This window comes from Candoia aspera, chromosome 1 (genome assembly GCF_035149785.1).
Source record: "Candoia aspera isolate rCanAsp1 chromosome 1, rCanAsp1.hap2, whole genome shotgun sequence".
In the NCBI taxonomy this organism is placed as follows: domain Eukaryota; kingdom Metazoa; phylum Chordata; class Lepidosauria; order Squamata; family Boidae; genus Candoia; species Candoia aspera.
In genome coordinates, this window is record NC_086153.1 from 343,887,461 (window position 1) to 343,913,153 (window position 25,693).

Consider the following 25,693-nt stretch of genomic DNA (forward strand, 5'->3'; position numbering starts at 1 on the left):
TTCTCCCAGGCCATACTTACCTGTAATTCGAGGTGTCATTTGACTGCCCACCTTAGCATTCCAGTCTCCTGTGATGAAAATAACATCTCTTTTAGGCGTGTTGTCCAGTAGGTGCTGCAGATCCTCATAGAACTGCTCTACTTCAGCTTCTTCAGCATTTGTGGTTGGGGCGTATATTTGGATCACTGTGATGTTAGATGGCTTGCCCTGAATTCGAATTGAGATCATTCTGTCGTTTTTTGGGTTGTATCCAAACACTGCTTTAGCCACTTTACTATTAATTATGAAGGCTACTCCATTTCTTCTGTGGTCCTCTTGTCCGCAGTAGTAGATCTGGTGGTCATTTGATGTGAAGTGGCCCATTCCAGTCCATTTCAGTTCACTGACGCCCAGAATGTCTATCTTTAATCTTGACATCTCACCAATAACCACATCCAATTTGCCCTGGCTCATAGATCTTACATTCCAGGTTCCAACGGTGTGTTGATCCTTAGAACATCGGATTCGCCGTTCACCACCAGCACCGTCGGCCGCTAGCCGTCCTTTCGGCTTTGAGCTAGCTGCATCATCACGTCTGGGGCTAGTTGAGCTCATCCTCTGTTCCTCCCCAGTAGCATTTTGACCATCTTCCGACCTGGGGGTCTCATCTTCCGATGGTATACCGACATATCTCTGGTTGTACTGATCCATTTAGTTTTCACGGCAAGAATACTGAGGTGGGTTGCCATTACCTTCCCCAGGGATCGCATTTAGTCTGACCTCTCTGTCATGACCTTCCCGTCTTGGGTGGCCCTTCACGGTTTAGCTCATGGCATCACTGAGGTGCTCAAGCTCCAGCACCATGACAAGGTAACGATCCTTTGCTGAAGGCACATATGTTAATGTATTTTTTTTAATCCATTCAATCGTGTCAGATTCTCGGAGACTGCCTGGACGAGTCCCTGCAGTTTTCTTGGCAAGGTTTTTCAGAAGTGCTTCCTTCCTAGGGCTGAGAGAGTGTGACTGGCCCAAGGTCACCCAGCTGGCTTTGTGCCTAAGGCGGGACTAGAACTCACAACCTCCCCGTTTCTAGCCCGATGCCTTAACCACTACATCAGATTGGCTTACAAACTGGCCTACTGTATTAAAATTTACTAGTTTAAAATATTTTGTTAACAGTATTGGGGCGTATTTGATTTCCCTTGTAATACAATCCATATCGATGCATTTTGTTTTATACATTGAAACATTTTCCCAAGAAGGGGTCTGTAGGTTTCAGCAGACTCTCAGAGGGATCTGGGGCACAAAAAGGTCTAGAACCCCCATTTTAGGATATATTAACAGGCTCTTGAAAGCCTCTCCCAGTTTCTTTCTGTCCCGTCTTATACTAAAGAAAATCAAGGTGGAGTTATTCTGAGTTTCTTTCTCACGCTTCCTTCTAGTATCTCTGGACTGCGTAATCTCTTTTCCAAGTTCCACTTAGCGGCTCGCTCCTTATGGCACACTCATGTTTTTCCCAAGGCCAGCTCTCAATTATTTTTTGCACTAAAAAGGGCAGCAAAGGTCGGGATTGTGATCTGGTTGGGGAGCGGGGCCCAGTTCTCCCCTTCCTGGTCTCTCAAGGTCAGGTGGCAACATCACCCTTCTCTTCTCCTTACCTGCTTGGCACAGACACGATCAGCCGTGCGTTTGGCCCCGAGTTTGGTGGAAGCCCTGGCATCATGTTCTTCTTTGCCAATATCTGGGGCAGCGCGCTCTACCTCTTGGGCCTGATGGAGGCCGTGGTGGGCGACTTGGGTACCCCAGCAGGTAAGAAGAGCTCAGCCAAGGCAGCCCCTTACAAATTTTGCCCGGCCTTTCCCAAGGAACGCATTTGATGGAAAGGTGTAAGGTTTCGTCAACAGCTGCTGTTTTCATCAGACGTGTTTTAAAAAAAGTGAGCTGCAGCTTACGAAAACTTCTGCCTTTTCATCAAACGTGCCACTAGGCTTCCTCTGATTTTTGGCCACCATAAATGAACATGGCTCCCCTCCACATATCCAGCCTTGGGAATCGAGAGATTTGTAAGAGCATAGAAAGAGAGGGGTGTGGCAGCCCATGACATTAGGGATGCGGTTTCTTTAGATGTGCTACAATCATTGGCAAATGTGTTTTATGGCACTTATAAAAAAAGGGAATCATTGAACAGAGACAACAGCAAAATAAAGAAATGAATGAGGCCGCAGTAGCGGGAATGCAACGCTTCCTTCTTTTCCCCCGGGGAGTGCTGGGTTCCTGTAAATGAGGTTTGGGGAGCGGCTAGCATATGGCCAGGATCCTTCCTGGACCCCTGTAAAATTTACAAAGCCAAGATGATGTTCTTTACAAATGGATAATGGGAAATCCGGCAGGTGGAATGAGAAGGATCTCTGGGGTGGGGTGGGGTGGGGTGGGGGGATTCCCTTGCCCAGCATTTAATGTTTTATTTTACTTGGGCAAATGACATGCAGCCCACTGCCTGACAACTCACTCTGCATAACAGAAGTTCGCAACATTGTTCAGGAGGCGGCAACAAAATACATCCCAAAGAAAGGGAAAACCAAGAAGGCAAAATGGCTGTCTGCTGAGACACTAGAAGTAGCCCAAGAAAGAAGGAAAGCAAAAGGCAACAGCAATAGGGGGAGATATGCCCAATTAAATGCAAAATTCCAGAGGTTAGCCAGAAGAGATAAGGAATTACTTTTAAACAAGCAATGCGTGGAAGTGGAAGAAGACGATAGAATAGGAAGGACAAGAGACCTCTTCCAGAAAATTAGAAACATTGGAGGTAAATTCCAGGCAAAAATGGGTATGATCAGAAACAAAGATGGCAAGGACCGAACAGAAGAAGAAGAGATCAAGAAAAGGTGGCAAGAATATACGGAAGACCTGTATAGGAAGGATAACAATATCGGGGATAGCTTTGACGGTGTGGTCAGTGAGTTAGAGCCAGACATCCTGAAGAGTGAGGTTGAGTGGGCCTTAAGAGGCATTGCTAACCACAAGGCAGCAGGAGATGACAGCATCCCAGCTGAACTGTTCAAAATCTTGCAAGATGATGCTGTCAAGGTAATGCATGCTATATGCCAGCAAATTTGGAAAACACAGGAATGGCCATCAGATTGGAAAAAATCAACTTATATCCCCATACCAAAAAAGGGAACACTGAAGAATGTTCAAACTATCGAACAGTGGCACTCATTTCACATGCCAGTAAGGTAATGCTCAAGATCCTGCAAGGTAGACTTCAGCAATTTATGGAGCGAGAATTGCCAGATGTACAAGCTGAGTTTAGAAAAGGCAGAGGAACTAGGGACCAAATTGCCAATATCTGCTGGATAATGGAAAAAGCCAGGGAGTTTCAGAAAAACATCTATTTCTGTTTTATTGACTATTCTAAAGCCTTTGACTGTGTGGACCATAACAAATTGTGGCAAGTTCTTAGTGGTATGGGGATACCAAGTCATCTTGTCTGCCTCCTGAAGAATCTGTATAACGACCAAGTGGCAACGGTAAGAACAGACCACGGAACAACAGACTGGTTTAAGATTGGGAAAGGAGTACGGCAGGGCTGTATACTCTCACCCTACCTATTCAACTTGTACGCAGAACACATTATGCGACATGCTGGGCTTGAGGAATCCAAGGCTGGAGTTAAAATCTCTGGAAGAAACATTAACAATCTCAGATATGCAGATGATACCACTTTGATGGCTGAAAGTGAAGAGGAACTGAGGAGCCTTATGATGAAGGTGAAAGAAGGAAGTGCAAAAGCTGGCTTGCAGCTAAACCTAAAAAAAACCAAGATTATGGCAACCAGCTTGATTGATAACTGGCAAATAGAGGGAGAAAACGTAGAGGCAGTGAAAGACTTTGTATTCCTAGGTGCAAAGATTACTGCAGATGCTGACTGCTGTCAGGAAATCAGAAGATGTTTAATCCTCAGGAGAAGAGCATTGACAAATCTCGATAAAATAGTCAAGAGCAGAGACATCACACTGACAACAAAGGTCCGCATAGTTAAAGCAATGGTATTCCCCGTAGTAACATATGGCTGCGAGAGCTGGACCATAAGGAAGGCTGAGAGAAGGAAGATCGATGCTTTGGAACTGTGGTATTGGAGGAAAATCCTGAGAGTGCCTTGGACTGCAAGAAGATCCAACCAGTCCATCCTCCAGGAAATAAAGCCAGACTGCTCACTTGAGGGAATGATATTGAAAGCAAAACTGAAATACTTTGGCCACCTAATGGGAAGACAGGACACCCTGGAGAAGATGCTGATGCTGGGGAGATTGGAGGGCAAAAGGAAGAGGGGCCGACCAAGGGCAAGGTGGATGGATGATATTCTAGAGGTGACGGACTCGTCCCTGGGGAGCTGGGGGTGGCGACGACCGACAGGAAACTCTGGCGTGGGCTGGTCCATGAAGTCACGAAGAGTCGGAAGTGACTGAATGAATAAACAACAACCACCACTGCCTGAACATCTCCAGGCTGCTTCCAAGGGAACAGCATAGCCAACATGAAAAGCAATCAGACATAAGCTGGGTTGGGGGAAGGGGCTTGGGTCATATTCAAGGATTTAGGTGAATACAGTCAGGTCCAGAAATATCGGAACAAGGATAATTGTTTTGGCATTTCGCCTCTGTACACCACCACACTGAAGCTGAAAGGAAACACACCCAGATGGGAGTGAAGTCAGGACTTTCAGCTGTCATTCAAGGGGTCTGACAAAAGTGGGGCACTAACCGTTCAGGAAGCACAGCCAGGGGCATACAGCCCCCCCCCTTCGTTGCTCGCTCGGTGGCGCCTTGTGTGTGGAGCAGCAGCTCCCCGCACGTGCGGGGGGGGGGGGGCGGGGAGGCTCAGCCGTCTGCTGCAGGCCTTTCTTTCCCTCCCCTGCTCCAGCCAGGAAGCGGCTTCCTCTGCATTCCGCTCTCTCTGCCTCTTGTTTTCGCTTTCTGCCCCTTTCCCCTTCCCTCTTGCCCCCCTCCTTTTCTTTTTTTCTCCCACTTTCGGGCCACACTTGGCTCTCGCTCCCAGGCAGTGGCGGCGGGAGCAGCAATTCCAACAATAGGCGCCGGCGGTTTGAAAAAAAAAATCGCAAAATAATGTTAAAAGTTTACGATTTTGGGGGGCTGCATTACCAGTCGTTCAGGGCCGCATATTGAAACAATCTTCCATGGCTTGTATTTCTATGATCCTTAAGCCTCTATTTCAGTGTTTTTCAAAGTTGGCAACTTTAAGATGGGTGGACTTCAACTCCCAGAATTCCCCAGCCCGCATGCTGGCTAAGGAATTCTGGGAGTTGAAGTCTACCCATCTTAAAGTTGCCAACTTTGGAAAACGCTGTTCCTTTTGCTTCTGGGTCCTCCAAGGGAATTCAGTGTTCGGTTATTGGGAGATCCAGTGAGGGAGCTATTCCGGCTGTGGGGGGGGAGCACTGACTGTGTGTGTGTGTGTGTGTGTGTGCGCGCCTTTGCGAAGTCTAACACAATTCTCCATTATAGGCAGAGGAGACCAGTGGGAGAGCCACCCAGGTCCTGCCCTGCAGTTACTGGTTTGACCTCTTGTATGACACAGTCCTCCTAGACTCCTGTGCCTCGTCTGCCTCGTGGGTGCCGGTGTCTACACCAAGGCCACCTTCCTCACCTTCCTCATCGTCATGGTGGTGCTGGGCACTGTCTGCCTCAGCTTCTTTGTTGTGGGCATCCGGGTCACGTGGCTCCCTGCAAGCAGCGATGGCAACGGCACAGAAGTCATCAGTGCGTCCTTCACCAGCTTCCAACTCAGCACCTTCCTGGGCAATCTGCACGGTGAGCTGGCTTGTCTTCCGGATCTCCCTTGACTTGAAGGCAACCTTGCCCATCTTGGCGAGGCCTTGGGGTGGGGGCCAGAGAAGGGGGAAGGCAGAAGCGATGCCATCTCTAGCGTTACGGGAGCAAGATTACGGCAAGGCTCACGGACTTTGACACAGGGGTGTCTGCAGGGAAAGCTTAGAAAAAGTCAGACTGGCACCCTGCCCTGCAGTCAAAGCCCCCCCCACCCCTTTTTACTTGCATTGTGACCTGCTTTGAAAAACGGTCTGTGACAAACAGCAAACAACAAAGCAGGAGCTGCCATTCAGGGTTTAAAACCTGAATAAAGAAATGAAAACGACGTAGAAGAGGTCAGCCCTGAAGATAGATTTTCCATGCTGAGATGGAGCCACGGAATGTAACAAGGCTTCATGATCATTGATGAACGCTTTCAAAAACCCAGACTCCGTAGGAGAGATGTGGGGTATGGGATCTAACTCCAAAATGAGACGCGTGCGCTTGTTGGTCAGGAGGCCAGCAGGGTCCCTTTACACGTCGCCTTGTGCTTCTCACTGAACTCTGCCTGGGCAATCGCACGGACTCTTGGAAAGGTTCAGCAAAGCGCTTCGTCACTGTACAGGAATATGGATTATTGGCTTTTCTTTCAGACACCGGCAGACTGAACAATTTCGATTTATTTATTTATTTATTTATAAATTTATTCACCGCCCATCTCCCCCTCATGGGGGACTCTGGGCGGTTTACAATAAAATGCAGTTAAAATTTAAAACCATTTCAATACAACAATACAATACAATAAAAATATAATAAAATCTAAGTGGCAAATCAGTCCGTGAGTGTAACAGGCCCCTCAAAATCACTTAGGGTGCTAGCCATCCCCAGGTATAACTATTCCCTCTCCCATTCCAAGCCTGCTGATAAAACCAGGTGTTTAGTCTTTTTCGGAAGTCCAGGAGCGAAGGGGCTTGTTTTTACTTATTTATATGTAAGCTTATCCTTCCACCTCTTCCCTGCCCTGTTGGGCAGGTTGGCCCAAAGTCCATCTGTGGGCGGGGAGGGATGGGGACCCGGGCCTGCCCCTTCCTGGTCCAACTCCTTGAGCATTGCACCCCCTGCCCCCTGCTGCGAGAGAGTCCCTGGCCCGAGTGCCCCAGGCTCTTCCGTGGCTGAGAACTGGTCTCCAGCTCCTTCCCCACGCCCCACGGCTTTGACTGAAGCCACGTAACCCAGCAGGCTCAGCGGAAGCACGCTGGAGAGTTTGTGACTCAGAGTGTTGTGTGAATAAACCAGGCCATGACCTGAAGCTTTAACGTGATTTCTTTGCTGGGGTGTAGCACTATGCGAACACAGCAATTCGGTTTTGTTAATCTAGGTTGAGGGTTTCTCTTGTATATTTGTTTGTTAGTTAGCTTTATGGGAGCCACTCTGGTGTAGTGATTACGGCACTGGGCTAGAAACCAGGAGAGCATGAGTTTGAGTCCCAGCCTAGGCACAAAGCCAGCTGGGTGACCATGAGCCAGTCCCTCCCTCTCAGCTCTAGGAAGGAGGAGGCCAGGGCAAACCACTTCCAAAAATATTGCCAGGAAGGCACAAATTTTATGAGCTTTATAGCCTGCCTTTCCTCTAGAACAGTGTTTCTCAAGCTTGGCTGCTTTAAGAGGTGTGGACTTCAACTCCCAGGATTCCCCAGCCAGCTTGCTAGCTGGGGAATTCTGGGAGTTGGAAGTCCACACACCTTACAGTTGCCAAGGTTGAGAACTGCTGCTCTAGAAGCTAAAGGTTGCAATGTAGCACTCCATTCTCCCATTACCCCCCCCGAACAACAACCTTTTGAGGTAGGTTTTGGTTGAGACAATGACCAGCCCACAGCCACTCTGTGATCTAGCAGGGCTGAGTTGGGATTTAAACCTGGCTTTCCCTCAGAGCCCATCTCCCAGCTGTGCTGATGGTTGTTTTATGATTCTGACTGTATTTTTTATGTGGTGTTTTATAGTGTAACCCAATTATATAAATAAATAAAACCTTTATGTGTGTGTGTGTGTGTGTGTGTGTGTGTTCAGGTCAGTGTTGACTCCTGGTGACTGCCTGGACAAGTCCCTGCAGTTTTCTTGGCAGGATTTCGGAAGTGGTTTGCCCTTGCCTCCTTCCCAGGGCTGAGTGTGTGTGACTGGCTGGCCCAGGGTCACCCCACTGGTTTCACGCCCAAGGCAGGACTAGGACTCTCAGCCTCCCGGTTCCTAGCCTGATGCCTTAACCCAGTGCTTCCCAAACATTTTTCCTTCATTACCCAAAACTGCTTATCAGAATGTCATTTTTACCCAATGTAAGTAAAACACTTTAAATGTCCCAGTTGTGATTGGGTAGTAGTGGGTTTGTGTGTCCTTACCCAAAGAAAAACCACTTTTACCCAATTCTGGGTAATTTACCCAGGTTCGGGAAGCACTACCTTAACCACTACACCAAACTGGCTCTGCAAACTGGTCCTCTTTTTACTTGATATAAAATCCACCTGGTGCAATGGAATCCTGTCATGTTGCTCATTTCAATGTTCTGTTAACATTGTAACGTTTCACATGTCAATTCATTTTCCGTGTATACTCGCTTGGCTCGTTCGGGGTTTTTCCATTCCTGCGCTCTCCTTTGTTTTGGATCTGTGGAATGTATGTTTGGGTTTGCAATCCTGTTCAAGGTTACTTTCCCAGGCGTGTGTAACGGTTCCTAACACCTGGGAGGGGGTGCGTGCTGACGAGCGCTTGGGGCGGAACTGGATTGAAGGCAAGGCTTTTAAAGTTTGTATTTGGCGCGCTTTTGCTCATTCTCAGCTTTCTCTGTATTTGCATACTATTCCTTTAATAAATCAGTTATCTTTAAGCCCGAGCTTGTGAGACTGAGTATTTGGGATAGGCAACCATTACATAAAGCTGAGAATCAATTTCAATCATATTCCGCTAGCCCCATCCAATCGTTGGATAAGAGGGAACGCTAGCTATGACCGACCATCAGCTTCGCGCGAGCGAAGGGAGCGAAGAAGAGTTGGAGGCGGCAAGGACCCGGCCAGCTCTAACCTCGAGAGCGCAAAGAGCAGCACGTCGGGAGATGCGGGATGTCCAATTAGATGAGTTGCTGATATCTATGCAGGAGAGTCTGAGGAGTGAACACAAAACTGTAATGGAAAGAGCACCTGGGAGGGGGTCTCCACAACTATCCTGGGAGCCCGAAATCCCCTTGTCACCGAGGGTGATGGTAACCAACCAACCCCTTGAAGAGCCGGTCACTCCTGCTCGTATGAAAGCACTTGAGGACAAAATGAATCTAGTAGTGACAATCCTGAAGGATCTCCCCAGGGGTGCAGAGCCAACCCAGGAAGATTGGGAGGAAGAGCCGTCACAGCTGGCTTACCCCGGGCCCAGCACCCTACCACCCAGGGGGAGAAGCACGATTCGAGCATCCCGTCAGGTGGGGGGGCGTGAGGCAAGACCTCCTACGGATCGGCCACCCCTGGGGGCTCGGCGTACCCTGACGTTTACGGAGCCACCACAGCCAGCTGAGCCGGTAAGAAACTTCCCACCGTTTGGAGTGAAGTTCGATGGGAATCCCACTACCCTCTCCTTCTTTATCACTAACGCTAAGCATTATATGGAGGATTGGGGCCGAAGCTTTCGTTCGGAACACGGCAAAATCAATTTTATTGCCAATAAACTGAGAGGGAGGGCAGCCGATTGGTATGTGCAACTGTGCCAAACCGAGGCAACAGAGTTAGAGGACTTCGATGACTTTTTGTGGGCGCTTAAACAGCATTTCGAAGACCCTCTAGCCCAAGAGACAGCCAAAAACTCCCTGAGGAAACTCTACCAAGGGTCCCTCTCAGTTGCCAATTATGCGCTCGAATTTAAAGCCTTATCAGGGAAGGTGAAAGATTGGTCCGAGCCAACTTTAATTGAAATGTTTAAGCAAGGGCTAGAACCAGAAATCCTCCGTTGGGCACTGGGAAGAGATGACCCTAAAACACTATACGGATGGATATCGGTAAATGATAATTGGCAGTTTGTCTATTGTACCATGTTATTTGCTCTCTCTGAATGTGTTATTGTAGGGGGCGAGTGCTTGGAATGCTACATCTTCCGTCGGTGACTTTCAGAATTGCTGTTCTTTAGAAACCCCTTTAACAAAACTCTTTCCCATAGCATTCGATCACAGCACACATTTAAGGAGTCCTTTATCATTTCACCAACGAAATACAGATACGGTGACCGTGGCCTGAAGAACACAACTTGAGCAGACCTCCAAAGCTCCACTGGGACAAAGGTGTAAGATTTCACACTGGGGATCTTCAGAGGATGGGAGCAGGTCATAAGCGTGTCCTTGCCCAGGGCCAAAACAATTGTCTGCCTCTTGTTTTAATCAGGGTTAAGGGATCTGTCAGCACTAGTTTTCACACTAACCAAGTTTCTTCACATCAGCTTTAACCTCTTCTTGAGACCATCTTAGCTTGCTAGCCCATAACCAGTTAGGCACGATGAAGGTATTGCAGACAAGGGGAAACCTGGAAAACACCTAGGACTGCTTAATCATTGCTAAGCAACTCCCACTGTATCAGGAGTGTCTGAAAGGGGTAACTGGAAGCTCTACATCACACACAGCTTGTCCTTTAGCATTTTGGACCAGCACAGATAAGTCAGTCAGCGGTTTTCAGTTTTGGAACAGAATATATACTTTATCTCTGTGGTCCCCAGGAGAGCAAAAGAGTAAGCTCTGAGTATCACCCTTTGCGTGTTATCATGCATACGCGTGCTTACTGTTTGGGCAAATTTCAAAACACAAAATTGGAGAATGTTATGCTCACGCTATCAATTGCAGTGCAAAGTTTAAAAATTTCCGTATTTTGGAAGGTAAGCACGTTTCTGTAAACATTCAAAATTGCATACCGTGTGGGAGCAATTCTGTGTGTTCCGCAGCTAGCAGGAATAAGCTAGACATATCGTCTCAATTGGCTGCCTGCAGGCTGGACAAGGCCTGTTCCTTTCCTTCAGTTTTTCTGCACATGCGAAGCATGACACCAGATGCGCTGTCCTTCCATGCACTATGCAACCGTTCTTAGGTCGTGTCTGGCATGTGACACAAGGCTCTCCGCGGGAGACAGGCTGTCCAGGTCCCAGCCTCTCCTCTTTGTCAGCATCCTCATTTGTTTTCCCTTCCTTACAGCCAGGAACATCAAAGCCCTCCTCGATATCCAACGGTGGGGCATTCTGAAGTTTGCTCTTCTTGAGTATCTCAGCTTTTCTATCAGGGAGCCAGTCCTTCCGAAGAGTCCGGCACTTGGGGAATGGGATGGAAGAGGCGGGTCCATTTCACTGCACTTTGCGCATTTCCAATAACCCTTTGGTGAATTAGACAGAAATAATTTGTGTTAAGGAAAACACTTTATCAGAATAAAAGATCAGTTGTGAAGTTCTTTGCACACATGGTGGGCTGTAAGAAATTCCCAGAAGGGGCAATATTTCTAAGACAAACTTACAAGCTACCCCTCTGATTATTACAATCCTTACTTGCACAAAATAGACATATGAATTCGAAGCAGGGGCACTATGCAATAGATGTGTTGTGCTGTCGTCTAGAAGGATTTTGAAGAGCTACAGATGTTGGATGTTTTCACATATATAAATATGTACAGGTAATCCTTGACTTACGACCGCAATAGGGACTGGAAAATTCGTAATTAAATGGTGTGGTCGTTAAGCGAGGCATCACATGACTGCACCCAATTTCACATTTTTGCAGTGGCCATTAAGTGACTCATGTGGTTGTTAAGTGAATCTCATGGTTCCCCATTGATGTTGCTTGTTGGAAGCCAGCTGGGAAGGTCGCAAATTCTGATCACGTCACTGCAGGGATGCTGCAACAGTCTTAAGTGTGAGCACCGGTTGTGAGTCACTTTTCCTAGCACTTTTGTAACTTCAGATGGTCACTAAAAGAATGGTCACAAGTCGAGGACTACCCGTAGAGCCTATATTTCATCTGTGTGGACTCCTTCCAACTCTCATGACAGACTGAAGCCTTGGATATAAATAGCAATTGACTGGAAGTGCTAAGTCAGATGCTTTGGCCTCTGGTAAGATGTGAGGTGACTATTCTGGAAGGCAAAACGTCCATGGCTGGAACAAAACCTCATGTTGCAAATGTTTCAGCTGGCTAGGGTCTGGACTGCTTAATGTATTTTATGGTACAGCTATCCACAGTACCTTGGTTTCAGGGACAAAATAGTTATGCTTAGAGAAAAGTGATTTAAAGTTGATAGAGTGTTTTCCCCAAGGTGATTTCAGAAGAGGAAGATCCCTGCAGGATTTCAGACTTGGCACCATGTTTATTGTAACGCACTCTGCAGCCAGAGATACTTGATCTCCTGCAGGCTGATTTGGTGACAGCCTCAATTCTCACTTGGTTATCTCAACGCAACCACACTGGTTCTGTTATTTTGGAAATTACTCTCGTTTAATGGTTTGGGGAAAGGGGCGGATATGTATTCTTTCCTAAGGTGCACTCTTACTACCCCACATATGACAAAATGATTTAAAAAAAAAAGATCCGTGAAGTATGTTTTTTCTAGTTAGGTTATATTAGTAATTATTAGAGAAAACTATACAACTATAATTGGCACCTGAAAATAGAACATAATCCTCCAATTCATTGAAATAACACTCAATTAAAGCTGAAAACACCATTTTTAAGTATCATCTTAGATGCATTTTAACCTCTTATTTGAGTTCTTAAATGTATGTATGTATGTATGTATGTTTCTGGACACATGGGCTATCCCCTGGAATCTGCAATAAATTAAGGAATATGTTGCAAATTCAAAAGCTGCAATTTGTCTCAAACCAAGAATTCACTTACAGCTAGTGAAATTTCAGGGTCTCCATCAAATGAATCCATATCACTGTCTTTGGTCTGATATATAGTTACTTGATTTACCCCATGAAAATGGTTTTTAATTTATTTTAATTAAAATTCACACAAAATACATGTTTTTATGACTCTAGATTAAAGTTAATTTGTGAAATTTTAGTTCTCTTCCATCAATGATAATCAATTTTGCAAACAATTATTTTGCTGTCTGAGAAGAAAATAAAAGTATTTTCTTTCTATCCCAAGTAAAATTACTCAATATTTAATGTTAGCAGAATAATTTTAACGATCAATAAAATCTTATTAGCAATTGTCCTTGGGAACAAGAATGAGATAAGAAATGAAACAGTTACAGCTTCCTACTCTTTCAGAATGTTTCCAAAATCAGCTGCCTACTGTACTAAGCCATTATTTGTTTAGGGGTGGCGGCACTGCAACTCCAGAGGGTCCTGGATGAAACAGATTATCTGGACCCCTTCCGGTCAGGTTTCAGGCCAAGATATGGGACAGAAACTGCATTGGTCGCACTTATGGATGACCTCTGGTGGGAGCAGGATGAGGGCAGCGCATCCGTCCTGGCCCTTCTTGACCTCTCAGTGGCTTTCGATACCATCGACCATGGTACCCTTTTGGGGCGGCTTAGGGAGTTGGGGGTAGGTGGTGCGGTTCCGCGCTGCTTCACCTCCTTCCTTCAGGGCCGGTCCCAGTGATATGGGGGGAGAGGTCGGCCCCACCGCCCCTTCTTTGTGGGGTGCCACAGGGATCGGTACTCTCCCCTCTCCTTTTTAACATCTACATGAAACCACTGGGTGAGATCATCCGTCACCACGGGGTGAGGTATCCTCAATATGCCGATGATACTCAATTGTATATCTCCATCCCAGGTGAGGTAAGTGATGCTGTGACTGCCCTCTCTCGGTGCCTGGGGGCTGTAGGGGCCTGGATGGGGAACAACAGGCTTCAGCTGAACCCTGGTAAGATGAAGTGGCTGTGAGTTAATGGCCCTCGGCTCCCAGGAATTTGCCATCTCTAGTTCTGGATGGGGTCGCACTGCCCCAGACAGACCTGGTGCAGAACTTGGGGGTCCTCCTGGACTCATGATTCCTGCTCGAAGAGCAGGTGGCAGTCATGGCCAGAAGAGCCTTTGCACAACTTTGTATTGTGCACCAGTTACGCCCCTTCCTGGAGTAAGAGGCCCTTTGAATGGTCACTCATGCCCTGGTCATCTCCCATATAGACTACTGCAATGCACTCTACAGGGGGCTACCCTTGAACAGTATTGAGAAGCTACAGCTGGTTCAAAATGGAGCTGCGTGGACGATTTTAGGTGCTTCAAGATCAGCACATATAACTCCTTTGCTCTGCGAGCTGCATTGGGTGCCAGTTTGCTTCCAGGTCCAATTCAAGGTGTTGGTTATCACCTTTAAAGCCCTACATGGCATGGGACCAGGTTACCTGAGGGACCGCCTCATCCCCGCTTCATCAGCCCATCCCACCCGGTCATGCAGAGAGGGCATGCTGCAGATCCCGTCCGTAAGAGAATTCCATCTGATGGGGTCCAGGAGGCAGGCCTTCTCTGCAGTAGCACCTGTAGCACCCGCCCTCTGGAACATCTTGCCCCCGGAGGTGAGATTAGCCCCATCGCTCCTAGCCTTCTGGAGGGAATTGAAGACCTGGCTCTGCCATCAGGCTTGGGGCAGGGAGGAGAATAATCATACTTGGGGTTGGCTAGAATGGGTGGTCAACATGTCCAGCCACTCACTATCCACTTCAGAACACAATATCCTACAGAGAGGCCTGAACAACAACACAGAGGATGCAAATAAATTAGAATTCTTCGCAGCTCTAGAAGCGGCATTTAAAACTACAGGACTCACTACAGAAACCCAAGACGACATAAGACAGACAATCATACCACAAATCAGAAGGACGTGGAAACAGAGCCAACTGAAAGCAGAGGACAGAGCAGCCCTCAGACACCTAAAGATGGACCAAACCATCATCATCCTCCCAGCAGACAAAGGTCGCACCACCATCATTATGGACAGATCACAGTATATACAAAAGGCCAAAGAATTACTTGAGGACAAAGAAACTTACACCCCGGTGAACACCAATCCCATACGGAAACTGGACAACCAGGTAAAAAGAATTCCTAACAACCTCACCAAGAAAGGTCAAATTACACAAGAAGAACAGAGGCGGATGAAAAGCAGCAGGTCCGTCCTCCCACGCTTCTACGGATGCCCCAAGATAACCAAGCCGGGCACACCACTTCGGCCCATTGTATCATCACCAGGGACTCCCACTTATAACATAGCTAAAGAGCTTACAAAGAAACTCAGACACCTCACAGAGGGCAGCGAACATTCTATTAACTCCGCACTACGGTGCCTCCAGAAAGTCAAAAACCTAAAAATAGAAGAAGGTGAGATCATGGTATCATTCGACGTAACAGCTCTCTTCACATCCATAGACCTGGGACTAGCGAAAGAATCCATGGCGGCAGTCCTGCGCAACACACTGGACCTAGCCAAATACACCGAAATAGAAATACCCAGGATAATGGACCTCATCAACCTCTGCCTTACAACCTACGTTCAGTTTGATGGAGAAATATACCAACAGATCAAAGGAACACCCAGGGATCACCTATTCCAGGACTTATAGCAGAGATTGTAATGCAGCGTCTGGAAAGGATAGCACTCCCACACATACAACCCAGTATGGATCCGGTACGTAGATGACACTTTTGTCATAATACAAAAGAAACAACTGGAAGAAACCCACAAAACCATCAATAACATCTTTAATGGAATAAAATTCACAAGGGAAGAAGAAAACAACAACACACTACCTTTCTTGGACATCCTCATCAGTAGAGGAAATAATGGTAAGTTAGAAACACAAGTCTACAGGAAAGCTACCCACACCAACCAAGCGCTCCACTACCGAAGTAACAATCCAACCTCCCACAAGAGAAGCTGTGTAAGAACATTATTCAGATGAGCACTTACACACTGCAGCAACCCAGAACACCAGAAAAAGGAAAAAGATCATCTGCACAGCATCTTCCAACAAAATGGATACCCGCTCAACTTTATCAAGAAGTGCCTCACCACCCAACCCACTACAACCCAACCAATAGAAACTATGAAAAGGATAACACGGCCATACATCAGAAACATCTCAGAAACCACCAACAGACTGTTACAACCACACAGCATCACCGTAGCACATAAACCAACTAAAACTCTTCAAAACATCTTAAGCAACCCAAAAGACCCAATAGCCCAAGAAGAAAAAGCAGGAGTTATTTACAACATACAGTGCAAAGACTGTAACAGCCACTATGTAGGACAGACAGGCAGAAGACTAGCAGAGCGCATCCACGAACACCAACTGGCAGTCAGAAGACACGATGAGAACTCCTTAATCTCACAGCACATGGACAGACTCAACCATAGTTTCAACTGGGAAACTGTGAGCATCCTAAACCAAGCCAAATCCAAAAACGCCAGAGAATTCCTGGAAGCCTGGCACTCAGACCAAGCAGCCATCAACAGACACATAGAGGTAAACAACGTTTACATAACATTCAAAAGAGACAGTGTTATTGTTTATTCGTTTAGTCGCTTCTGATTCTTCGTGACTTCATGGACCAGCCCACGCCAGAGCTTCCTGTCAGTCGTCAACACCCCCAACTCCGCCAGGGACGAGTCCGTCACCCCTAGAATATCATCCATCCACCTTGCCCTTGGTCGGCCCCTCTTCCTTTTGCCCTCCACTCTCCCCAGCATCAGCATCTTCTCCAGGGTGTCCTGTCTTCTCATTATGTGGCCAAAGTATTTCAGTTTTGCCTTTAATATCATTCCCTCAAGTGAGCAGTCTGGCTTGATTTCCTGGAGGATGGACTGGTTTGATCTTCTTGCAGTCCAAGGCACTCTCAGAATTTTCCTCCAACACCACAGTTCCAAAGCATCGATCTTCCTTCTCTCAGCCTTCCTTATGGTCCAGCTCTCGCAGCCATATGTCACTACGGGGAACACCATTGCTTTAACTATGCGGACCTTCAAAAGAGACAGTAGAAAAGCAGAAAGACCAGTACACTCCCTCGCCAGCAATCAACACCCAGATATGCAAAAATCAACACTAGGATTAACACCAGATTAACACCACAAACAGCACAATACACCCTAATCAAGGAACTGTTCACTCAGTCAATCAACCAAGCAGCAAACAGCAGCCCAATCAAAGAACTCCCAAGAGAGAACAACACCCCCACCAACACAAGCAGGGCAAGCCACAGTATATAAACTGAGAGCAAGGCCCACTCCCTCTTTGCACTGAAGATGTTGCCGAGTCTGGCAATGAAACGTCTGCAAGAAAACAACCAGGCTCAGAGAGCACCCAGGACTCCACAGTCAGTTTCTTGTTTACAAACTCAAACTAGTATTTACTTACTGGACTTGGTGGAGAATCTGTTGAACTGCTGCTGTTGCTTGGTTCACAATGTACTAAACACCATTTAAGACTTCCAGCAAATGTAAGGGAAATACTTCTGATTTGTGCCTTTTTCTTTGTCTTTCGTAATTCATCTCTTCTGAAGCACTTTCTTCTGTTGGGAAAAAAAACCCACTTAAGCCAATTACCAAGTTTGTATAAGTGGTCTCTGATTTTGTGTTAGAAAAGAGTTGAATGAAGAAACTCTGCTTGCTGCAAATCCCAAACTTCAGAAAGTTTAGGTGATTGCTATGTCTTATTTCTCTCACTATGAATACTGAATCTTCTTCTTTCCATGCTACAAAGGAAAATCACCAGGTACTACTGAAAATGGTAGCATAAAGTGGTAGCTGCCTACTAAGGCATCTACTGACACCCCAATGTAAAAAACATCCTATTTTTTCAGTGCAATTCCCAAATCAAAATGGGAAATTGTTCATGGGATTGCCATCTTAAAAGGAGCAGTCCTAAATATTTTTTAAAATCAGACACTATTCTACAAAGATTAAAAAAAAAACGAGCTTCCACTTGACAGCAGTAACGGTATAGCAGCGGCTTTATAAAATACGTACTATTATCTGTGTTTTTCACTAGGTCTAAATTGAAACGCTTCTATACTGTAGTGCTACATCATGCCGTATTAGGCAGACAAACTGAACTCCCAGTGCCAGATCTGAGGCCAAAGAGTACGATAAATCAGACCTCAGTCGGAGGTCAGCCAACAAACAAACAATCCTCCTTCCACACAACACAGACAGCTGTACTGCCAGTCAGTGGCTAGCTCTGGACCTTTGGGAGGCTGCGAGTACGGAAGCACAGCCACAAAGGTATGCGCCTGTTTCACTGTATGCTCTTCTTTGGGAAGCAGTTGCTTCGTTTGCTGCTTGTGTTGCTTCCTGTTTAATAAAGTAACCATTTTATTCAAGCTCATTTGCTTTTTGTACAGTTCCAGATTTACAACCGAAAGAGCAGAGAGGAGCATGCCATGATATATACATTACCTTTAGCATATTCCCATTCTCTAGCTGGCATCTGGACTGATTCACAGCTGTGTGAACACTATTCGAGTCTTCAAAAAAAACCCATATTGGAAGTCACCAAAGAGGGACAGCAGGCAACTCAGGTATACATTTAAAGAAGAAACTAATAATTTGCAGTTGCATCAATATGAATCGCTTAACATTCAGAAATGCTCGTTGGACAATGCGGTTAGACAATGCACATAAAGTTCTATATAAATTACGTTTCAGGGCGTATTCTCTTTTCAAGGTTTTAAGCATGCAACAGTTCAGCGGATGTAATGACTGCCTGTTCAGAATCGCCATCAGACTCACACGAGGCTCTTACGGGTACCTGGTTTAATAATGAATAGTAGGCAGGATCACGAGCAAAGCTGAGCATAGCAAAAGCGCAGGATTTCTCCCAGTTAAACCCCAAAGCAGTTTCCAGTCCCTCCCGCCAAAGCCAGTGCAATTCCATCCCTTGCAGGTGCCCCTAACGGTTCCTGCCGGTCCGCGGGCGGCGTCCTTGACCAGCCAAGATAGCCCAAACGTGCATTCCTCACTCCTCGCATCGTCCAGCTCACCGCCCGGTACAAGGGAACAGGAGCAGCCCCCTCCCGCACAGCAACACGTATCAGCACAAGCACGGCGTGGGAACTTGTTACGATGCTTCAGAAACACTGGAACAGGAACCATGACAGCGGATTTATTTGCACTCTCAGAAAGAGCAAAGTAATTCTCATTGTGCAACTTAACCTTAAAAATTCGCAAAAGCCCTCTGTCCATCAGTTGTAAGTGCAAGCTTATTAGAGCAATTAACTTACCTTGCTGGCTGGCTGTTACCAGGTTTTTGGAAATCATCAGATATAACTGCCTTTTAAAAGATAAAGCAAGATCCCAGCTTTAGGCAGAAAGAATAGTGAACAAAACAATGCTGAAGAACGTCTGGATGTATTCAGGAGCTTCTGGGAAAGAAATGGCAAACGAAACGGCTCTGCCAGAAGTGGAACCGACGACTGCAGCGGAACGAAGGACAAGACAGCCGTCTCTGGCAGCTTTAGCGCTCTGGGAGGAGAGGGAATAGCCATCCTGCTCAACCCATGGTCGGCACCTCTAAGGACTGTGGGTTCGCACACTCCCTTTCCAACCACTTTTGGGAATTGCTTGTAAACCGCTTTTCAGCGTTCAGGAACCTTTGGATCAACACGTTTTACAGCACTGGCTGAGCTTCCTTCAATCCTTAGCGAAAGACGGTATAAATACAAGTTGAAGGACTTAATTTTTTTTTTTCTGGAATGAACAGCAAATGGGTACTTAAGACTTTGATTTTAGAAAGTTACAAACTGACTAAGGGTCCAGATAAATTTGAAATAAGATTTTGGAATTAATCATAGAATCCTTTCCATGGGAAAATACTTCTGTTTTGAATTCTTAAAAAAAAAAAAGGTAGGATGGGACTTTGAAGGTTGGACACTAGAGGACCAGAAGGAACTGAAGAGTACAATCAAAGGAGAAGAGCACTTAAATTTGACTTACTAATACAGAATGGAGCAAAATATTTTAACATTCGACATATTGAGGGATACTTTTGAACAACGGACCCAGAAGTTAATTTTATGAGCGCCTTTCTCTAGAGACAGATTGTGTTTAAAAGAAGTTATGGAAGAGGAACAAGGTTTACCGGACCAGACTGAGACTAATCTGACAGTGGACTTAAAAAAAATGGGCTGATGCCTTATTAAAAGGGATATAGAAACAAACCCAGAGAGTGACCTAGATAATCTTCCTATGTTGGATTTACAGAAGAGGCTTGTTAAAGCTGTGAAGGTTTTTGTGAGGAGGGACAAATGAAAGGGGACAAATGAAATGAAATAAAGTTTTAGGACATTTTTTGAAGGGACTGAAGATCATTAAAATTAAGGAATATAAAGTTGGTTTATTTGATCCAGGTTAAAATAGACTTGTTGCTATCTCTGGTAATGGACTTTTGCCGATCAGGACTGAAATGACAAGGTTTTTAAGGATTTGTTTATGGATAAGAGATGGGATATGGGAAGAAAAGATCATTTGTTGTATTTTAACAGAAGATGATGTTGCTAAAATTGTTTATACTCGTGATGAAGGGGGAAGTCATTTCTTTATATATTTCTTTACTTTTTCTTTACTATATTCTTATTTTTTCTTTCTTTTCTATTTTCTTTTTCTTTTCTGTACCTTTTATTTTTTCTTTTTCTTTTCCTATTTTTTTAATTTGCATTTTTTATTGCTGTAGTTGTAATTTTTAATAAAATTATTTAAAAAGAGTTTGGATGTATTCAGAACTCTTTAACAATTCTGTTCTGGTAAACAGATTGACACATCTTTAAGAAAACGATCATACTGCAGCTTTAACAGCAGCTTGCACACACAGGCACGATTTAAAATGTTTTTTTCCTTCCTTATTTAGTAGAAAGAAAAATCTTCCCCTCTTTCATTTCTAGCCATTAGGCTACCTTTGTTTATTTATTTCATATATACTTTGCCCTTCTGCTCTAGCAAAAACTTAATACAGCTGACAAAATATAAACTAAAAACAGGATATAAAAAATACAAAAAATACGAGTTAAAAGTAACTAAATACCAAGATTCTCTTAACAATTAAAAGAAAGAGATGCATCTTTACAAATCACCTAAATATTGGGACAGGCGCAAACTCCCATAACGGGAGAGTGGCAGAGCAGATGATTTTCTTCTGCATGCCAGAAAGGAGAGCCTGGTCAGGGAGGGCACACCCAGGACGGGTTCTCTGTTTTAACTGGATGGGCTTGGAATGGGACAGGCAGTCCCTGTGTTAGGTTCTAAGCCAGTGTGTCTCAATCACGCCAACTTTAAGATGCGTGGACTTCAACTCCGAGAACTCCCCAGCCAGGGGAATTTAAATTAAAGTTGCCAAACTTGAGAAACACTACTCTGAGCCATTCAGAGATCAGTCCAGATCTTCCAGTATAGGTATCATATGATACCCCCCGCCCCTTTTTTATGCCTTTGAATCAGTCTCGACTCCTGGCAACTGCCTGGACAAGTCCCTGCAGTTTTCTTGGCAACATTTTGGGAAGGGGTTTGCCTTTGCCTTGTTCCTAGGGCTGAGAGAGAGGGACTGACCCAAGGTCAGGCAGGATTAGAACTCAGTCTCCCTTTACTTTGATACCATTACTTGTACCAATTAAGAGCCTAGCTGGCACATTTTAACCATCTGTCCACCTTTGAACCTAGAAGAGTTTGCTGCAAAAGCATGATATTTTGTTGTTTTCCAGACCTGGATTCTAGATGGCCGTATTAAAGCTTCTTCCAGATCCAGACTGTGTAAAGTACTGCAGCCAGTGTGAGACAGTGGTTAAGGTGTTAGGCTCAGATGACTAGAAGCTGGATCCTCAGTGCCAGCCCAGCACCCTAACCACCATATCATGCTGGCTATAGTAAGCTAAAAAATCTGGATCTGGAAGAAACTCTTATCCCCCACCCCCAATAATCTGTTGTGAGCTCTCAGAAGGATATACATGCAATAAATGAATATGCCAAAATCTGGATGCTTTTCTCATAGACAGCATTTTCACATGACAGAATACTTATTGCAGCTACTAAGGACAGACAATACAGAAATATAAAAAGGTTACATTAGATTTCTACATAAAAAAATGAATTCACTATAAGCATACACCCAATCTGAACTGACATACATCTGGCACATAAACTCATGCCAACAAAGCTATAGCACAGCATTTAAGACCAAGCTACAAGATTTTTTTTACCTGCGTTCTCTTATAGAAAAACTCTGTTCTCCAAACGGATTGCCCAGGTCGTCATTTGCACAGTGGACAATATGCTGTTGCTTTTCATCATATAGACGTTTAGACATAATATACTGACCGATATAGAACAAAGTCTGCAACAGCAAACATGGAACAATTTTATAACACAAGATTTAGAAAGTGGAATTTGTACCGTATTTACCACAGACTGTTCACAGAATCATTACATCTCTTAAACTGACAGCTAGTTACCAACCGAAGCGAAAGCTGCTTTCCAACACTGGATCACATCCCAGCATGGGCATGAAAATACAACCTAGGGTGTGGACATCATACAAACATCTCCGTTATAATACTATTCCGGTGCCCTTCTGAAATCAGAAATACTCACTGAATGCGGAAAATAAACACCTAAGGCCTTTTCACTTCCTATGTTGACTGCACTGAATATATTTGCCTCCTTCGTGGTAAAAGTATCCTTTTCTGCACCAGCACACTGTAGAAGTTTCGTCAGCACTGGCTTGGGCTTAACCTGAAAACACAAATAAAGATGCAGTTCGTTTGGTTGTGTTCTCCTTCAAAACACGGGAAGAGTTTCAAAAACTAACCTAGCTCTGGAGTTTTTAATATGCCCAACAGTAGCAAATGTTTGTGAGATCAACTGCGAAAAGGTTCTCATGGTTGTATCTGCAAGCAGAAGGGAAAAAAGCACAATTTCCTAAGGCGTGTTTCTACCGTTCCCCAAGATTAAAATCTTGCCCAAATAACAGAGAATTTTATTTTACTTAAAATCTTATATCCTGCTTTCTTACCATGAGATGGGCTGAAACTGGTTCTTCGCATATTTTTATAAATATAAATTATGCACATAAGACAGCACAGTAACATAACCAAACTAAGTAACAGAACAGCATTAAACATGTGAAATGAAGAACATTCAGACAAAGGCCTTGACAACCAACTGCATCTCATTCCGATGCCGAAAGAAATGTTGGGGCTTGGCAGATTCTACACGGTGCTGCTGCTTGAAAATGCTTTGAAGGCAGCTGATCAATGCAAACAGAACAGCTCCACACGTACAATTCCACATTTTTTAAAAAACTGAGAAGAGCTAAGTTCTAGTTTTCCCTTAGTCATGAAAGCTGCCTGCGTGACTTTCAGCCAGCTGCTCTTCAACCCTGGCCCCTCTTCCAACCCACTGGTTAGTAGGTTTGCACAACATTCTTCAGCTAAGGATAAATTACACTTTGCCACAAAGTGGGTACCCACTCAGAGTTAGCATCTTCAGCCCTGAGCCTGTCTCCAAACGAGGACAAAATTATTCTCCAGTGATCTTCACTTTGCCTCAAAAATGTCTTGCGGTCTCAAACACAGAGTAATATCTAAATATTGCCAATTCCATCGTAGCAGTCTTTCAAACCATTCCAGTGACAGGCACTACCCCCTTGTGCCGGAGGAATTCATCCTGAGAAGTCTGACTAGCCTGAAATTCCCAGCACATTTGTGGCTTTTCCACTTGGGCTTTGGCTCCACGTTAACAATCATCTCAGGCATAGTTACACAGAAGAAAGCTCTTTCAGTACAATGGAATTTATTCCCGCCCCCTTTTTTTTAATCTGTTCAATTGTGTCTGATTCTCAGAGACTGCCTGGACAAGTCCCTGCAGTTTTCTTGGAAAGGTTTTTCAGAAGTGGTTTGCCATTGCCTCCTTCCCAGGGCTTCAGCAAAGGATCGTTACCTTGTCGTGGTGCTGGAGCTTGAGCACCTCAATGACGCCATGAGCTAAAACGGGTAGGGCCACCCAAGACGGGAAGGTCATGACAGAGAGGTCAGACTAAATGCGGTCCCTGGGGAAGGTAATGGCAAGTTCAACTAGCCCCAGACGTGACGATGCAGCTAGCTCAAAGCCGAAAGGACGGCTAGCGACCGACGATGCTGGTGGTGAACGGCGAATCCGATGTTCTAAGGATCAACGCACCACTGGAACCTGGAATGTAAGATCTATGAGCAGGGGCAAATTGGATGTGGTTATTGGGGAGATGTCAAGATTAAAGATAGACATTTTGGGCATCAGTGAACTGAAATGGACTGGAATGGGCCACTTCACATCAAATGACCACCAGATCTACTACTATGGACAAGAGGACCACAGAAGAAATGGAGTAGCCTTCATAATTAATAGTGAAGTGGCTAAAGCAGTGCTTGGATACAATCCAAAAACTGACGGAATAATCTCAATTCGAATTCAGGGCAAGCCATCTAACATCACAGTGATCCAAATATACGCCCCAACCACAGATGCTGAAGAAGCTGAAGTAGAGCAATTCTATGAGGATCTGCAGCAACTACTGGACAACACGCCTAAAAGAGACGTAATTTTCATCACAGGAGACTGGAATGCTAAGGTGGGCAGTCAGATGACACCTGGAATTACAGGTAAGCATGGCCTGGGAGAACAAAACGAAGCAGGACATAGGCTGATAGGATTTTGCCAAGACAACTCACTCTGCATAACAAACACTCTCTTCCAACAACCTAAGAGACGGCTTTATACATGGGCTTCACCAGATGGACAACACCGAAATCAGATTGATTACATCCTTTGCAGCCAAAGGTGGCGGACATCTATACAGTCGGTCAAAACAAGACCTGGAGCTGACTGTAGTTCAGATCATTTTGCCAAGAAGGCAAAATGGCTGTCTGCTGAGACACTAGAAGTAGCTCAAGAAAGAAGGAAAGCAAAAGGCAACAGTAATAAGTCCAATTTCACTGAAGGAAGACTGGCTGTGAAGGGCCATGTCCTTCTCAAAAATGTTATTTGGCCAATAAATATATGGTAGAGTATCCAATAATCTGAGTAATCCCAACTTCACTGCCTTTGTGGAGCCGGGTGCCTACCAATGGCAGAGAGATAGACCAAAGTACGAATTTGTCTGTTCGCTGGAATCTACAGTGAAACTCCGATTCTGCTACTGACAGCCATCCAGAAGGAAAGGTAGAAATACTAGCGAATAATTGATTGATTGTGAAATTAGCAAAAATCAGTGGCACAGACAGAAAGACTGTACAGATAGTCCTCGCTAAATGACCACAGTTGGGACCAGCAACTCTGTTGCTAAGCGATGTAGTTGTTAAGTGAGACATCATGTGGCCATGACGGACTTAAGACCTCACTTCTGCCACGGTTGTTAAGTGAATCACTGTGATCATTAAGCGAGACATCATATGACCACAACTTGCAATTTTACTGCTGGCTTCTCCATTGACTCTGCTTGTCCTAGGCCAGCTGTGAAGTGTGCAAATGGCAATCACATGACCGTGGGACACTGTGATGGTCATAAGCGCCTGCTGATTGTGAAGTGCCCAAATCTCGATTGTGTGACTGTGAGATGTTGCAAAGTTACATTTTCAGCACCATCATAACTTTGAATGGTCACTAAACAGGGCAGTGGTTAAGCAAGGACTACCTATAAGTCATAACATAGACTTAATGTAGTTGTTTTTTTTAAAGAAGAAAGCCTTCAATGGTTCCTCCCAAACTCAGAAAAGGCCGACTGACTTCAGGGTTCTTGAAAAGTTAAGCTAATCATTACACTTGAATGGTTCCTCGTTGTGAAGTCTTCAGCAATAATTGTATGTAGTGGCTGCTTCCTTCATTTGCTTCTTTTTACCTCAAAACAGCAAA

At 45.1% G+C, this 25,693-nt stretch overlaps 1 pseudogene; it reads right to left on the reverse strand.

Moving 5' to 3' along the window:
* Positions 1–10,768: 10,768 nt before the first annotated feature.
* Positions 10,769–23,562, reverse strand: LOC134487797 (E3 ubiquitin-protein ligase Mdm2-like; annotated as a pseudogene).
* Between the last annotated feature and the right edge of the window lie 2,131 nt (positions 23,563–25,693).